Source organism: Chelonoidis abingdonii, chromosome 7, assembly GCF_003597395.2.
Source record: "Chelonoidis abingdonii isolate Lonesome George chromosome 7, CheloAbing_2.0, whole genome shotgun sequence".
NCBI classification, from domain to species: domain Eukaryota; kingdom Metazoa; phylum Chordata; order Testudines; family Testudinidae; genus Chelonoidis; species Chelonoidis abingdonii.
The window spans coordinates 22,836,800-22,851,562 of NC_133775.1; the positions used below are offsets into that span (position 1 = coordinate 22,836,800).

At 45.3% G+C, this 14,763-nt stretch overlaps 1 protein-coding gene and 1 pseudogene across 3 annotated transcripts in view; both read right to left on the reverse strand.

Moving 5' to 3' along the window:
• The window catches only part of NEGR1 (neuronal growth regulator 1), a 727,443-nt gene that overhangs the window by 461,440 nt on the left and 251,240 nt on the right, over nucleotides 1-14,763 (reverse strand). The window lies entirely within an intron of this gene.
• Nucleotides 7,704-7,927, reverse strand: LOC142047177 (U4 spliceosomal RNA; annotated as a pseudogene).

The following is a 14,763-nucleotide window of genomic DNA, read 5'->3' on the forward strand; positions in this document are numbered from 1 at the left end:
AGTATATATATATAGATATATATATATATATATATATATATATATATATATATGCTCAATACTTCCCAGATACAAAGATCTTCTACCCTCTATATGCAGCAAGAAAGACTGACCTCTGTACCTATGTAAGTAATCATACTGCACAATCACCACTGTGGCTGAGCACCTGGAACTGTGCAGACCCAGGAACAACCCTCACTGCAGTGGAAAAGAGGCCTAGGATTTGGGTCTAAGAGTCTGGGGATCCTCCTGAATAAATGGCTCTCTATACATATCTGAAGCATTTTGTATCAGTGTAATCACACCCATATCACAGAGGAAGCCAGAATGGAGGGTGGGGGGGAAAGCTGAACATCACTGGAAATCACAACCTTCAATAGACAATTTTCTTCAAGAGGCAACACAGCTGATTTACAGTTAAGGGAATTTGTAGATGTCAAATTAGCCACCAGAGGGAGACTATATTGTTCAAAGAATGGAACTGAAATCTGCACAGCCAATTCCCAGGAAACCAAATAAAACAGAAGCTTAAGATCTATGAACAGTATTTTAAAAATAGAGTTTAAGGTTGTAGATACAGAATTTTCTCTTTGTGGCATTTTCATTCACTTGATAGGGATGGTTTTGCACAATGCATTTGCCTTTTATAACAATACGTATAGTTTAAACTGTTCACAGATTAGGGAGGGATACACAGAAACACTTACAAGGGAACCCCTGTTTTTCTCTACTTTGCATTTGGACAACACAGTTTGTGAGAAGTTCATTTTGGTTGGAAATGACTGGAAGACTGTCTGAATAGGTTTAAAGAGTGCAAGATACTATATCTTGGTTGGCATCTTCCTTATCCCATATGCTGTACTCTGAAAACCTAATTTCAATTCCTGTTGATTTTTCAGTTCATCCCAGTGCATCTAATTTACTTTCGACTTCCTCAAAACTACTTTTTTTAAGAAAAGCCTTCCTAGATAAAAATAACCCAGCTGCACTCAACTGAAATATGATGGGTTTTTCTCACATGCAGTGCTACCTTTCCAGAGTAAAAAGGTTCACAAATATTGAATTGTCTGCCTTTCCCAGCAGGCCGAAAACACATTGTACACTTTAAACTGTGCACTCCATTTTAGGAGTAACTCTAGATGACACACTGTTAAAAAAGGGAGGTGCTTATTATCCTAATTATGAATAGTTTTTAGTTCCTTCCAGTGTATGACAAATCTTGGTGGATTCTGTAGGGTGTGTCTTATAGCAGTAGGAAACAAACTAACCCTAGTAAGTTCATTTCAATTTTAGAATTCAGGTTAGGAAATCCATAGCAAGACAGTCCATCATTCCCAGCATTTTCCTTTTCTTTACAACAAGCCACCTGGTCAATTTTACAACTCAACAAACAGTTCAATTCCTCTTCCTATTCCAATCATCTGCTCTAAGTGCCAAATCCTGACCTCCTTTTTTGGCTCAGCAATCTCTCACTATCTTCCTTATGTACAGTCAGAAAGTGTCCAATCTCTATTCCACCCTCACGCCAGTAATGTGTTGGATGGAAACTTCTATTTTCATTGTCTTTGGGGAACATGAAGTTGTCCTTGAGCCACAAAGGGCAGCCCCCATTGGCCTGGAGCGGCGAACCGCGGCCAGTGGGAGCCACGATCGGCTGAACCTGCGGATGCAGCAGGTAAACAAACCAGCCTGGACCACCAGGGCTTTCCCTGAACAAGCGACAACCCAACTTTGAGAAGCACTGACCTGAATCACACGCATCAATATCGTTCATGTCATCGTGTGTCAACACCGTCTCTAATGCTGGTGTAGGTCTTCTTCAGGTATAGTGAGGAGTTTTGAAATAACATACAACATCCCAAATATACTGAGGTGTTCCTTGAGCTGCATGAAATGTTCTTCAACTGACTGTATTGCACAATCTAGCACCCGGTTAAATAATTCAACTTTGAATTGTTGTTTGGGGTCTCTTACGGGATTATCCTGTGCCTGGTAATCAAAACATCTTCTTCTTCGGTGACTCTTGTATTCTTGAATGGGTGGGAAAATAGCTTCAGTGTGAAGATCATCTGCCAACTTCAGTGTGAAGTTCCTCTGCCGAGTTCCTGTGCACTCTTCAGAATGTTTTGAAATCCCTCATCTGACCTGTAAGACTGTAGGTATGACTTTGCTTTGTCCAGTTGTTCCATTGCTCCAGATATATCAAGCTCAAGTCTCTTGCTTACAACATTTATTTCAAACAGTATGCCACAACACTAAGCCACACAGAAATTTGAAGTTATATATGTTTCTGGTGATTCCATTTCCCTCTGACACTGTTCTTCTACAAACAGTTCCCATCATAGCATTGGTCTGCTAAACCCAGGGCTGTGAATTCAATCCTTGAGGGGGCCATTTAGGGAACTGGGGTTAAAAAAAAACAAACAAAACTGGCAATTTGTCCCACTTTGAGCAGAGGGTTGGACTAGATGATCTCCTGAGGTCCCTTCCAACTCTGATATTCTATGATAATTTCTATGATAATGGCAACTATGGCATCATCTATCTTCCCAATTTGATAGGCTTCCCAGTTTCATAGGCTTTATCGCCTCCACTCGACCTTCCTATAGTGTGGCACTCAGTGGTTTCAGTGTCAGAGAGGATGTTCCCAGATGTTGCTTCAAAATTTGCCATCAGTGAGTTGATGCAGAGAAAAATACATAGATGCTTTGAATTACATTAAAAAATTCAGTAGTGTCACTAGAAGCTGATGCTGCATCACTGACCACCAAGTTCATATGAATAGACTGCATGGGACAAAAGAAAAAAAGAGAGTTTAACTCTCGATCCGTATCTGAACACTCTGTTCTTATCCTCTCATGGTGGCGAGCCATTTCATAGCCCTGACCTCTACGTTCAGCTAGCCGCATGATCCATATCTTCCAACTTTTTAGAAGCAATTATGTCATACCAGGCTCTGCAGTATCATCCAATGTCAAATTCTAAAATGCTCTCTGACAGCACCATTGAGGGACATTTTCACTAGGTTCTGTTGTTACAATAACGCACCATTAAAGTCATTTGTTCCATATGCTGATACAGGTTGCAGTCTAGAATAATAGAGTAAATCTGTGCTGAGGTTCAGTCTGCCACAATCTTTTGTTTGACTTCTGTTGCCAGTCACCGTATGGATCTCATTTTGAAATCTGTTTTCCACCCGTAGCTGGTGGACTACCATTCCTTGGTGGGTGTCTTCTTAGATGCCTCCCCTGAGTACAGCATCAACACCTCAGCCATCGTTCCAATTTTAGAGGAAGCCTGTCCATTGTTTGAAGATAGCAGCTGTTACTGAAGCGCTATGAAGTGCTAGGTTTGGAGCAGGTATCTCGCAAGGGCAATGAGCCTTTCAACATTTTGAACATTAGACTGGAAGAGTTTGCAACAAAAACAGTATGCAGCATTCTAGGTTTTTGAGTACATAAGCCATGGCCTCTCCACTTTGTCATTATTGGGGATTTCACACCAGTATTGTGTTGGATGGAAACTTCTATTTTCATTGTCTTTGGGGAACATGAAGTTTTTCATTTGCTGTGGCCCATTCAGTACAAGGAAGTCCCTCAGGTTACCGCTCAAATGGATCCACAGTCCTGGATCATCTAGACTTAAGGAACTAAACTCAGCAGCAGCTGTTTCTTGCGCCTCCACCACACTGATTTACATTTTTCTTCAGGAATGTGCATGGTTACATCCATTTGAGATGGAGATATAGATGCTTCAGTAGCTGCCAGGTCACCTGCACTCTAACTGGAAGATCAGGCATCTCCTCACCACTCACATCCTCACTGGGGCCAGAAGGCTCACTGTGAACATTTGTGTCTATGTATCTCAGGAGAGCTCCTTCCTGCTTAGATAGAAAAGCTTCCTTTCCTTTCTTTCTTCTGAATGCTGCCCCAGAAGGGCGTTTTCTTCTTTCACTCATGACTGCTGTTCTGTGCCAGCTATAGTGGCTGTCAACACTCAACTGAAGGGGACAAATAAGCAGGCTGGTAGCAGGGCCTGAGTGAGGGAAGATATCAGCGTCTTAAGGGCCTAACTGGCTCCTACTACTTCTGTTCACTGCCTGTTCTCCTCAAGTGGGTTTAGCGAAGCAACAGGAAACAGGAAGCTCCCTGAGAAGCTAGAGTTAATCAGTCTAGGCTTCTGGAGGTGCTAGAAAGGTACATAAGAGGCTCCTCCTCCTTTCTCTCCCTGCAGCTCTTGCTGCTTTCTGTTACTCCCTCTCACCTTTTCTCCTGCCTGCCTGTTATGTCACTTGTGCCCTCATTCCTCCAGCAGCAGACACAATTTTCTACACTCTGGGTCCTAGTGGCGCCCCTCCACAGTCTGGCACCTGAGGCGGCCGCCTCAGTTCGCCTCATGGTAAGGCGAGCCCTGGAAGTGGGGCAGTCTCCATTCTCTTCTTGCTATTCCTCCCAAAATCTCTTCTCTTTTGTCCAGAAGCAAATAGGTGTATTTGTTCAGTTTAGAAGATCATTACATGAGCTAACAATGACAGTGTTTTTCTCCTTCTAAACTGAGCAGATTTGACAGAACTGAGATTTTTACCCAGTTTTTTCATTCAAATAACTCATTTAATGTAGTAGCAATATACTTATTCATAATTAGCTGATTTTAAATGTTTGCTTCCAAACTTAGTCGTTTCTACTTTTTTGGGGGGTGTTGTCCAGAAATATTTTATATTCCATGAAGCAATAGATTTGAACTAGAGAAATGTACATGTTTTGGGAGAAATCAAGGAAACTGTCCAGAGATATCTGATGATCCATGGATTTTTCAAAAGAAACAGCTAATACCATGTGCTTTTTAATTGGCAAACTGACTGAAATAAATGGATCAAGTGGCTACTTGCTACCTGAATTTTCAAGAGTAATTATCATAATTACCATCCACATGTGTCTCATAGGTGACCTCTAGTACTTTTGAGATTTTGTGTATGGTTTATTATATGTAAGGGCTGCACAAATCACATTATTATGCTCTATGACTGGGCTTGACAAATTTCCCAGACACCTATCAGTGAGTTGCTGATATGAAAGATGGGAAGGCAGCAGAACACAAGAAAGGGAAGAAAGCGGAACACAAATGCAAAAGTTCCAGTGCTTTTTCTGCTGCTCCTTCAAGATTTCTCAAGATCAAGCAAAGGGAAAGATTCTTGACACTGTCACTGGTGTTCAAAGAGTTCTGAATAATGTTTGATGGATCCCCAAAGGGAGTCCCCCAGGTTCATGGGGACCAGATAGACAAAGGGTTCTGAATAGCAGCAGTGAAACTGAAAAGCGTTGTATTAGGCCAGGTCTACACTGCGACTTTAAATCGGTTTAATGGCTGATATACCGATTTAACGCTGTATCCGTTCACACGACGTCGTCATTAATATCGACTTAAACGGCTCCTTAAATCGATTTCGGAACTCCTCCCAAACGACATGTAGAGTAGCGCTAAATCGATAGTGAATTTAACTCGATTATGGTGTTTCATTGTGGACGGGAAATCGTCGTTATTGGCTCCGGGCGCATCCCAGAGTGAGCACGAACCTGTCTGGACGGTACAAGCTTGAACTCGGATGCACGGGGAAGTTAACGGAAAGATGCCACCAAACTTTTGAATTACATTCCTGCTTGCCCAGCGTGGAGCTCGAATCAGCACGGGCTGGCCGATTGCAGTCATTGAATTCGAAATAAGAGCTGCCAGCATAGACCCGTGGGAGATATATCTAGTCATCGCTGTTGGGATGACAAACTGTGTATCCAGCTCGTTACAGATACACGAAAGGCCAAAGCGGTTTGAATATAAAAACTTCCAGGATACACAGCGCTGGTGGTACAAGCGTAACGGGAAGCCAAGACTCAAATGACGCCATGAAGAGAGGGAGGGGGTACTTTGAGGAATCCACTATCCGCCACAGTCCACAGCAAATCTCTGAGAATTATTGCATCTTGCTGAGCTCCAATGTCTGTAGTCAAACACATGCTGTCTGGTGGGTCAGGGGAACAGTCTCAGTTTTCCTTCCACCCCCACCTAGTCGGAAAAAAAGGAAATGAATTCTCACGTTGACTTACTTTCTCATGTCACCTGATGTGTTACTTGAATTCGAGGTAGATGTGGATGCTACAGCAGTAAGAGCAGTATTCCTCCTTCGCATCTCTCCTCTCTGGTGGTAGAGGTGTGCTGCAGACCTCGCAACCACCAGGAAAAGCCATGCTATAAATTGCTCAAGCGGAGGCAATTATCCGCTACTACTCGCAGGAGATAGAAAGAACGGCTATAACTCACTCACATGAAACTGGCAGGCTGAAAATTTTTGAAAGCAACTTGGATTGACTTGCTTGGCAATTGAGTCAATTCCTCCCTAGCTTTCAAACAGAGTCATCCTGCCTCTGACGTCATACGCCCTGGAGCGCTGCCTCATTCCCCCGACATCATTATCTCACAACAATCTTGTTCTTATTCTGTATTCTCTTACAACGTATTAATGACAACCAAACGGGAGGGCATGCAAGCGGAGCAGACGAGTTGAGGAGGAGAAAGCACGGGTTGCGTTCTTTGCGGGGCAACCCTGTGAACTGACACGCGAGCAGCGTGCTTCGTCTGAACACGGGAATCTCTGTACCTGCCTATATTCTAGCGGACAGTGCACCATGACCGCTCGTCCGAATCCGAACTCGGATGCGGAGTGGCCGGTAAAAGGAAAAGCCCCGAGACCATACAATGACATCTCGCTTTCCACGTGCGCAGTCGACACACGTGGCGATGCAGTCAAATGCAAAGTAGTCCTGCATTGAAACTTACGGAGATACAGATAGCGCTGAGTGAGACAAATCTGGTTTATCAGAGCTCCGTAAAGAAAGCAGGAATGCCAAACGTTTGAAGAAAAAAAACTCCAGATACACAGCGTGCGTACAACCGAACAGAAGCCAGAACTCAAAACCGGATGCTCATGAGGGAGGGAGGGGGTAATGAGGACTACAGCTACCATCCTCCACCAGCGTCTCTTGAAACTAATTTGCCTTGGCGGAGCGCCCAAATGTTGTTAGCTTAATAACGGTCTTGCGTGGTCCACCGGAACAGATGCTCGTCGTCCTTCCCCCCAGCACGTAAGAAAAGATAAATAATCCGACTCTGAAATGTCACCGCTCTGTGACTGAAGCGCTGCAGACGCATGCTGCTGCGTAGAGCAGTAAAGCCGCTCCTTCTGCCCTCCCCAGTTAGACGTCGACCAGTGAGTGCTCCGCTGAGTCTGGTGGGGGCTCCCTGGTGAAAATGGAATACTCCCTTTGCTGAACAGTGATGGTAACAGAACGGCGGTAACGCCATCTTAATCACTGGCTGAGCTTCATCAACCCCCTTCGCTCCTTGTAAAGAAAAATTCTGAACTGCATGGACTGTCATATGCCCATGGATAGGCTGCCTCCCCTCAATGTATCTCAAACTAGTCTGTGATCTTATCATGCAGTCCATACATCAATGCCAACAAGGGGGGGGGTCCACGCTGGCGGTAGCACAGATAGTGGAAGCAACGGCTGACTTGCAGCGGCTCCCTCTGTGAAATAACTGAGCAAGAGCAGCGTGCTGTGAATAACACTGATTTAAATACACGACTCTATTCTGTCTGGACTGAACTCCATTTATTAACCGTAAAGCAAAATGACTCAGTCCCAATGAGTCAATCCCCATTGCTTCAAAAATTTTCAACAGGGTATAATTCCGTTCGTCGCCATACTGATGAGTGAAAAGAATGAACGCGTAACCAGTTGCGCTGTCTACAGTATACTAAGTAAACATCTATTCCACCAGGAAGGGGAAGGAACGGATTTCAAACTAACAACTAGCAATAATCACACCTATCAGATTAACTTCATTGGTTATGATACTGCCACTGTGCAAAGCTCTAATGCTCTTCAGTGCTGCAGCATCGCCTCTATCAGCAGCATTCAGTACAAAGAGGGTGACATTGTAAGTACTCAAGGATTGCTTTATTTAACTTTCATTTCTCGTGCCGGGGTGGGGGAAGAGAATGATGAGCTGTTCCGTGAACCATAAAAGACACCGTGTTGTAAGCTACAGACATTGGGCGCTCATCCAAGAATGAAAATAGTTTTAAGAGACTGCTGAGGACTGTGGGATAGCGGGAGTCCTCAGCACCCCCTTTCCGTCCTCCATGATCCCGCCCCCTGATGCTAATGTTAATGGTCGCGGGGGGTTCTGGGTAAATGTCGTCAGTCATTCCTGCTCCGGAAACACATCAGCAGACAGTCCTTTCGCACCTTTTTCTCCTGGATTGCCTTGCAGAAACAATAGCACGGCAGCCCTAGAGACCATCCGCTTTTGTTTTTCCCGTCACCATTTGTGGTACTAGATGCCGTGGAGACAGAGGCGACACTCGAGCGCTACACACCAGCATTCAATTGCTTTTGCAATGATTATAGCAGAGATGGTTACCAGTTGTTCTGTACCGTCTACTGCCAGAGAAAACTGCAATGACATGACGGTTATCTCTCCTTCTCTGAACTGTCCGCTGCTATCATGAGTGCCCCTGGCTAAAATCAGCCGGGGCGCAACGCAAAAGCAAACTTGGGATTGACTCACTGGCCACACTGAGTCAATCCTCCCTTATGGTTTCAAAAATAGAGTCTGTCCTGCCTACAAGAAGAGTCAAAGCAGCAGAGAATCCTGTGGCACCTTATAGACTAACAGACGTCTGTTAGTCTATAAGGTGCCACAGGATTCTCTGCTGCTTTTACAGTTCCAGACTAACACGGCTACCCCTCTGAAAGAAGAGTCAAGTGTATTAGAAGAGCGCAGCTACTCCGTGGCTGTATTAACAGGGGGTTCTCCTGCAAGAACCGCACTCATTGCTTCACTTCTCTCCACCCTCCGCAGCTACCGTGGCAGGGCCCCCCCCCATTATGTCATGCAGTCGTGAGGAATACAAGAATAAGAAACATAGACTTATTCGTGACATAAAACCGGGGGGGGGCACTTGGAGGCAGGCAGCCGGGGCTATGACAGTCCAGGCAGGACGTACTCAATTTTTAGAAACAAGAAGGGAGCGATTGACTCTGCCCCAAGTGAGCCCACTCCCAATGTGGGTTTTCAGAACCATTGTCACAGGGGCACTCATGATAGCATCGGACACTACACTGTGATGCACTGGCCAGGTAAACAGGAAAAAGCCTGAATCCCCGCGAACTTTTGAATTCCATTTCCTGATTGTCCACCGTGAGGGTCAGCACACACACAGGTGAGCACACAGAGCTCATGCACTGGTAACAATGCAGTCTCCTGATAATCGAAGAAGAGCGCCAGCTTGGACCACACAGGAGGTTCTGGATCTGATCGCTATCTGGGGTGAGGACTCAGTGCTCACAGCACTGCGTTCAAAAGACGAAATGAAAAAGTTTTTGAAAGAATTTCAAAGTCTATGGCTGAAAAAGGGCACAGCAGGGGACTCCCTGCAGTGCGAGTGAAAGTGAAGGAGCTTAGACAGGGCTACCAGAAAGCCAGAGAAGCAAACGGAAGGTCAGGCTCTGAGCCGAAAACATGCCGCTTCTATGCTGAACTACATGCAATTTTGGGGTTCAGCGCTACCAGTGCCCCACCCCTGTCCGTGGATTCAGACTTTGGGATTGAAATATCAAGTGTTTCTGAGGATGTAGCCGAGGGGGAAGATGGAGAGGAAAGATGAGGATGAAGATGACGTGGGTGATAGCACACAGCAGTCCGTAAACCCCAACAGCCAGGATCTTTTTGAGACCCAAGAATTACAGTCCCTGCGCTCCAAGCGACAAGCCCAGACAGTGAAGCCATGGAAGCGACCTCCGGTAAGTGTCCCTTCATTCTGTATCAAACACGGATTAAAACAACATGTTTTTTTTAGATCGCATTGACACCAGGGCTTTTGCTGCAGTCGCAGCCATTACTGTTACAGGAAAATTTCGTTAACATGTCTGGGGATGGAGCGAAAATCCTCCAAATTAATCTCCATGAATCGATCGTGGAGGAACTCAAAAAGCCTTATGATATATGAGAACATTTCTGGCCAAGGCAGCCTTCTCCGTTCCCCCATAGTAGGTAACTTTTCAACGCCATGCATTTTGCAAGACATTTGGTACTGCAGGCATTGAAGGCATTGCACTGAAGGCATTGCATAAACAAACGATCTGCCTCCTGCGGTGGTATTGTCAGGAGAGAGATATCATCCATTGTTACCTTGTAGAAAATCAGGAATGTAAATAGGGGGCAGACATGGCGATTTTGCTACTGGCCAGAGCGGGGGATGGGAGGAGGGATAGCGACGAGTTTTCAGCGTCTGGCAAGCAGGATTCTTCCCAGCTACCAGCAACGCGCTGCGGGGGGTGAAGTAGGGTGATCACTAGCAGCGATCGTATATGATAGGAGCCATGCGCTGTTGGTGGATGTGAAAGAGGGGTTTGGGCTTTGCAGGTTCCTCTTAACAGGAGCAAGGCATCACATAGATCACTGTGTATATGAACGGCGGAGAAGTCAAACTTTTAAAGCCTTACTTACCATCGCCGCGTGGATGTACGGTTGGCCGTACCTGCGTCTGTGTGTGTGCCACACCAGTCACACAGACACTGAATATTTAAACGATACAAAATGCGACCTTGTATAGAGATCACATGTGCTCTGTAAGGTGGATAGTGTTCTATGTGAAAGAGTACTATCATTGCTCTGTAAAAGGTATCTTTCCACATACTTATCACCCTGGTTTGCCTTCCCCATGCAGCTGCACATTTCTCTGCAGTCCTATGCCATCACGAGGGCGTGCTCTGATACGGCGGAGGAAGAAGAAGACGCGAGATGAAATGTTCACAGAAATTATTGAAGTAACACGCAATGAGAGGGATAAACAGAATGATTGGAAGGATGTGGTAGCAAAGTACAGGAAAGATGCCAGTGAACGATCTGAGAGGGCTAGGCAGGAAGACCAGCGTTGGCGAGATGCAACGCTGGATCTGCTGCGTGCTCAAACTGATATCCTCCAACGCATGGTGGATCTTCAGGAAGAGCAGCGCAGTAGCAGAGTGCCGCTGCAGCCCCTGTATCACCTCCCTGCAAGCCCACGTCCCAAATCTCCCTCACCCAGACGTGTAAGAACGCGTGGGGGAAGGCTTTCTGCACCCGCCTACTCCTCCACCCCCCTGGAGAGTTCAAGGAAAAGGCTGTAATTACGCTACAATGTGCTTAATGGCCTTTCCCTTCCCCTCCTTCCAAAGCACAGCAGCCAGGATACCTTTCTAATTCTCTGCCTTTTTTTATAGTTCCTTTGTAATGAAGAATACATCGAAAGGGGGAGGGTGGGTTGCTTACAGGGGAAAAGTAGTAAGGAAAAACACATGATTTTTAACAGATGCATAATTACTTTTAATGAATAATAAATGATTTCTAAACGACACTGAATTTATTTCCTTCGCCAACCTGTAATCAAAGGGGGAGGTGGGTTGCTTACACTGAATAAGTCCATCAAGTGCGGAGGGTTCATCAAGGGGAAGCAAACAGAGTCACACCGTACCCTGGGCCGTGCTGAAACTCGTTTTCAAGGCTTCTCTGATGCGCAGCGCCTCCAGGTGTGCTCTTCTAATCGCCCTGGTCTCTGGCTGCTCGTACTCAGCGGCCAGGTGATTTGCCTCAGCCTCCCACCCAGCCATAAATGTCTCCCCTTAGTCTCACCTCACAAAGATTGGGAGCACACAGCAAGCAGCAATAGCAAGCGGGACATTGGGTTTGGTGAAGGTCTGAGCGAGTAAGTAATGATCGCCAGCGACCCTTTAAACGGCCAAATGCACATTCTACACCATCCGGCACTTGCTCAGCCTGTAGTTTGAACAGCTCCTGACCACTGTCCAGGCTGCCAGTGTATGGCTTCATGAGCCATGGCATCAGGGGTAGGCTGGTCCCCCAGGATAACTATAGCATTTGAACATTCCCAAGGGTTATTTTTGGTCTGGGAAGTAATTCCCTTGCTGCAGCCGTTTTAAACAGACTAGTGCTCCTGAAGACGCGAGCGTCATGAACCTCTCCTGGCCATCCCACGTGGATGTGGGTGAAACGTCCCTTGTGGTCACCCAGTGCTTGCAGCACCTTTGAAAAGTACCCCTTGCGGTTCACGTACTGGGGGCCCTGGTGTTCTGGGGCCAAGATAGGGATATGGGTTCCATCTATGGCCCCACCACAGTTCGGAAAACCCATTGCAGCAAAGCCATCCACTATCACCTGCACGTTTCCCAGAGTCACAACTTTCGTAGCAGCAGCTTAATGATTGCTTTTGCTACTTGCATCACTGCAGCCCACAGTAGATTTGCCCACTCCAAATTGATTCCCGACTGACCAGCAGCTGTCTGGCATTGCAAGCTTCCAGGGCTATTGCCACTCGCTTCTCCACTGTGAGGGCTGCTCTCATGTTTGTATTATGGCGTTTCAGGGCAGGGGAAAGCATGTCAACAAAGTTCTAAGAAAGTGCTCTTACGCATGCGAAAGTTTCGCAGCCACTGCGAAGTGCGTCCCACAACGTTAAAACAATGTGGTCCCACCAGTCTGTGCTTGTTTCCCCGTGCCCAAATTCGGCGTTCAATGGGTAGAAGATGCCCCGTTAATAGCAGTATCTCCAAAACGCTGGGGCCAGCAGTTATGGAGAATTCTGCCTCCATCTCGTCATCGCTGTCCTCGGCCGCTCAGCAATAGCTGCTCCTCCTCTCCTCCTGCCTTTGCAGTTCATTGTTCAGTATAGTCAGCACGAGAGTACGCGAGGTTTGACAACGGTCAGGATACCGTTGTGATCTCAGGGTCCATGATTGCTGTGCTATGGCGTTTGCTAATGCACTCCGCGAAAAAGGCGCCAAAGGGTTGTCTGCTGCCTTCACAAAGGGAGGGGTGAGGCTGTACCAGCACCACCCGGGGCAATGTTTTATGCCCCATCAGGCACTGTGCTCTAAACACGGAAGTGGGAACTATGGGATAGCTGAGGAACAGCTACCCACAGTGCACCGCTCCTGAAATCGATGGTAACTTTGGACCATGGACGCAAACAATCGATTCCGTAGATGTCGTGATCCCACTGTGGACGCGCTAAACCGATTTTATTAGATCTGTTTTGTAATATCGGATTAAGCTAATTCGAAGTAATCGTGCAGTGTAGACATACCCTTAGTTTCACTTGCTGTTGCAACAGACACACTGGAACTGTTTTTCTGCAGACTTAGAAAAGAGCACTGCATCATTTTACCTTATGGTCATGTTTGGAGTGTAATCTTTGCGATCCCAAGGGCTAGGCACTTTTTTTTTTAAATTAAAGCTTAAATTCTATAGCAACTGATATTTCAGCCTCCTTCATTCACCAGGGAATGCCTCTTACTCACTAGTAGCAAATGGAATTTTCCAAGCCCTGCTCTGTAGTATAAAGAAATGGCAGAATCTCATGGATTTCATCCCATCTACTATAATAATTCTACTTCCATCCACATATCCTTATTGCAGACTGCTACTCAGTTATGGATCTTTATAGTCTCTTATAATATTAACTTAAATGCCTTCTCAAGAGAAACAATACAAAGCACAAACATGTATTCTTTTTAGTATGACCTTTAACTGTGATTAGCAGAATCATATTTAAGGCCGTATAGTATGTTTCTCATTATCCAAAAAAAAAAACCCAAAAAAGCAGCATGATTTCCAGGGGTCATTCCAGTCATGGTCTTTTTCATTCTAATTTTTTTCATTCTTCCATTAATTTTTACATATCTACTCTTTTAAATATTGCTATTTTATATTCATCAAGCTATTGATTAAATCTTTCTAATGGAAAAGAAATTCAATAATAATAATAAAATAATAATAACAACAACATATTATGTGACAGAACTTGTCCTTTTTTAATTAAAATTATGGCTTTGTATTTTTTCTATGAATAATAATCAACTTTCATCATGCTATAAAAGGAATACTTCCAAGGCTGAAATGCAAAGAAGTTTAAAAACAAGATTAAGATGCTAAATCAGTGAAAAAACGTGTGTGTTGACTTAAGCATATCAGGCGAAATTCTGTGCTGTTTGACTCATGAAAACCCTGTGAAATCAATGAGGTTATACAGGTATAACTGTGGGCACACTATGACCTAAAATATATGTACCTGTTAAAACCCAAATATTTAATAGTCTCCTTTATATGTCCATCTCCATTATAAAGCATGGATGGGAGCAGATGGCCTGGGAAAGTCAGATGAAGAAGAAAAAGATTATTCCCCTCTATTTGACACTGGGGAGGCCACATCTGGAGCACTGCGTCTAATTTTGGGCCCTCCTCTACAGAAGGGATGTGGACAAACTGGAGAGAGTCCAGCAGAGGGCAATGGAAATGATCAAGGGGCTGGGGCACATAACTTACGAGGTGAGGCTGAGGGAACTGGGCTTGTTCAGTATGCAGAAGAGAGAGGGGAGATTTGATAGCAGACTTCAAGTACCTGAAGGGGTGTTCCAGAGAGAATGGAGCTCAGTTGTTCTCAGTGGTGGCAGATGACAGAACAAGGAGTAATGGTCTCAAGTTGCAGTGGGGGAGGTCTAGGCTGGATATTAGGAAACATTATTTCACTAGGAGGGTGGTGAAGCACTGGAATGGGTTACCTAGGGAGGTGGTGGAATCTCCTTCCTTAGAGGTTTCTAGGGCCTGGCTTGACAAAGCCCTGGTCGGGATGATTTAGTTGGTGTTGGT